The sequence below is a fragment of the Aotus nancymaae genome, unplaced genomic scaffold (assembly GCF_030222135.1).
Source record: "Aotus nancymaae isolate 86718 unplaced genomic scaffold, 86718_ANA_hifiasm-v0.15.2.pri h1tg000003l, whole genome shotgun sequence".
In the NCBI taxonomy this organism is placed as follows: Eukaryota; Metazoa; Chordata; class Mammalia; order Primates; family Aotidae; genus Aotus; species Aotus nancymaae.
Genome location: NW_026988414.1, coordinates 13,037,007 through 13,040,375, shown reverse-complemented (window position 1 = coordinate 13,040,375; position 3,369 = coordinate 13,037,007). Strand labels below are relative to the sequence as shown.

Sequence of the window (3,369 nt, the reverse complement as noted above, 5' to 3'; positions counted from 1 at the left end):
GTTCATCCATATCCCTACAAAGGACACGAACTCATCGTTTTTGATAGCTGCATAATATTCCATGGTGTATATGTGCCACATTTTCCCTGTCCAGTCTATCATCGATGGGCATTTGGGTTGGTTCCAGGTCTTTGCTATTGTAAACAGTGCTGCAATGAACATTCGTGTGCATGTGTCCTTATAGTAGAATGATTTATAACCCTTTGGATATATATCCAGTAATGGGATTGCTGGGTAAAATGGAATTTCTATTTCTAGGTCCTTGAGGAATCACCATACTGTCTTCCACAATGGTTGAACTAACTTACACTCCCATCAACAGTGTAAGAGTGTTCCTATTTCTCCACATCCTCTCCAGCATCTGTTGTCTCCAGATTTTTTAATGATCGCCGGGGTCTGTTGTGGGGAAATAGGGGAGGGACAGCGGGGGGTGGGGAGTTGGGGAGACATAGCATGGGGAGAAATGCCACATATAGCTGAAGGGGAGGAAGGCAGCAAATCACACTGCCACATATGAATCTATGCAACAATCTTGCATGTTCTTCACATGTACCCCAAAACCTAAAATGCAATTAAAAAAATATGGAATGCTTCATGAATTTGCATGTCATCCTTGCATAGGGACCGTGTGAATCTTCTCTGTATCATTTCAGTTTTAGTATACATGTTGCTGAAGTGAGCATTGCTGTTGAGTTTTGATGACTCAACATCTTGGGACAACTTGGGCATCAGGAAACAATTGAAGTGGCTGTGGTCTCAACCTGCGTTACACATGGAAATTGCCTAGGGAGCTTTAAAAAAATATTCACATCTGGGTCCTTCCCATAGTTGCTCATGTAATTGCACTGGATTGTGGAATCGGCTCTGGGAGTTTTGAAAGCCCTTCTGATGATTCCAACAGCAGCCAGAATGAAGATACTCTACCATAGACCTGAATGGGGCTTCAGAGGCATGCAGGCACCTGGGCGTGTGCAGATGGGTGGCTGCCCTGTTGATGGAGAGTTGGCCTTTATTTTGAGGCCCTTTCTGATGAAATCTCCTTTTTACAAACAACATAAAAATAAACCTCATCCAGTCCTTCAAGCTTTCCACCAACATGGAAGCTGGCATTTCAATAAGCTTGAAGGGAAAGGGAAACTTTGCCCCTTTCAGAAGAAAGTCTGACTTTGAAGAACAGATTTGACCAGCATCTCATTCATGTCTGTCTTCCTGGATATGAACAGCCCCTTTTTCCCCAAACATAGAAATGATACATTCTAAATACATCAACCTATTTTCTACAACAGCTCCTTTTGTATTATAAGATTAAAAGTACCCTGATTTGATAAAAAAAAAAAAAAAAAAAAAAAAGACGAGGCCTAAGACATCAAGGAGAAAGCAATTCTGAGACAAACTCCAGAAGCACAGTATCAGTTGGACAATTAGTGTGGGTCTCTATTTATATACATTTTTTCTTAAAAAACAAAACAAAACATAGCTTTGACACTTACTAGCTACTTGCCTTTGGGCGATTTTCTAACTTTCCTGAGTCTCAGTTTCTTTGTCGTTAAAATGAGGATGATAATATTTATCTAAAAGTTGTATTGGGATCCATGACCGCATCAATTACATATCCTAATGTGTGAGTTCATAATACCTCACAATTCACATTAATAAGAGCCGTTGCTTTTACCCACCTCCAAAACACATGATAGCAACAACTGTGTCTTACTGATTATTGCTGCATCCACAACATTTCCTGGCAAACAGAAGTCACTCAGGACATTTTTATAGAATGGTCTTGATTAAAATTGCATGGATGACGTACATGGCATATAGTAGGAAGTTCACAGATATTAGATTTATTTTACTCTAGAGCAGAGTTTAGCAAACATTTTCAGAAAAGGGCCAGATAGTAAACATTTTAGACTCTGCAGTCTACACAGTCTCTGTCAAAACTATTCAACTCTGCTGTTGCAGTGTGTAAGCAGTCATAGGTAATATATTAATTAATGAGCATGGCTATATTACAATAAAACCGAATTCGTGACAAGATAAAGAGGGCCAAATTTGGCCCTACAGTTATACCTTATCAATCCCTGCTCTAGTGTATACATTTACGTATTACCAACTATAGCAACAGCTACTTTTAAAGCTTCTGATGCAGTGGCTTGGACGTGCTGTTAGGAAAAAGGTTTAATGTGGATAAAAAGAGTGAGAAGTAAATTATAACTCCATTGAACAGTTAACTATTTCTCTCCCTGCATGCTCTCTCTACTCTTGTTCCTCCATATGATGTGCTTCACGTTCTTAATTTCACAGCAAAACTTTTTTTTCCATAGATAGCACCAAGGAAGACTTCTACCCAATTCAGTCTGAACCATTCTGTATAAACAAAATACATATGGATTTATAAACTTTAACTTCATAATTCTTACGAGCATGAAAATATGTTCCATTATTTTTATTGAAAGTAAATTAAGGTTGGACTATTCATCCTTGAATTGCTTCTCATATCATCTTTGACACAAATGTCTTTTTTAGTAATTGCAAGTAAAAAGTTTCCATTTATCATACTAATTATCCCATTATGCTTCTTTTTTTTATTTTGAGTCTTCTGAATCTAACTGGAAACCCTCTTGAAACACACAAGTTGTGCAAATGAGATACCACTATCTATATCTTGTGCCTTTTGTAACAGTATAATAAAACTGTCACATATTGATTGCCAGAATCAATACCAGGACATTTACATACATTTTCTGATTTAAATTTGTAATATGGCCAGTCATTTTGTTTCTACAGGTCAGGAAGTGATGACTCAAGAAAGGAAGTAATTTGCCCAAAATTACAGGACTGGATTCAGATTTTCAGATCCCAAGATCATTATACTTAAAAAATAAATTCATCTGTACTCTGGATGTTCTATTTTAGTATATGTTATTAGAAAATAGTGGTAATTCTCTCTCTCTCTCTCTCACTCTCTCTCTGTGTGTGTGTGTGTGTGTGTGTGTGTGTGTGTGTGTGTGTGTTTCTGTGTGTATACACACAGGGAGAAACTAAATAGAATGATAGGATTGAAGCATCTGGCCATATCTCAGGCATGCTAAATTAGAATCTACATTTTAACGAAAATGTCTAGTTAATCCCTATGTATATTACAATGTAAGAAACACTGAGTTAGATAAGATCACCCTTATTTTACAGATCAAAATCCTCAGAAACAAGAAGTTTTTCAGCTCAGATTGTGAAGATCTTCTCAAGTTTTGTCAAGCAATAGGGACACTAAGTGTAGCAAAAGTAAAGAAGAGTATTAATGAGTACTAGGTCTCTGCTTCATCGAGCTCACTGTAACAGCAGATGGAGAATACTGGAGAAGAGAATATAATC

The 3,369-nt window shown here is 37.4% G+C and overlaps 1 non-coding gene across 1 annotated transcript; it reads right to left on the bottom strand.

Annotated features, from left to right (window-relative positions):
• Positions 1–576: 576 nt before the first annotated feature.
• On the bottom strand, positions 577–683 carry LOC135277316 (U6 spliceosomal RNA). Its single transcript, XR_010344939.1, has one exon. It is a non-coding gene; the product is annotated as a U6 spliceosomal RNA (small nuclear RNA).
• Between the last annotated feature and the right edge of the window lie 2,686 nt (positions 684–3,369).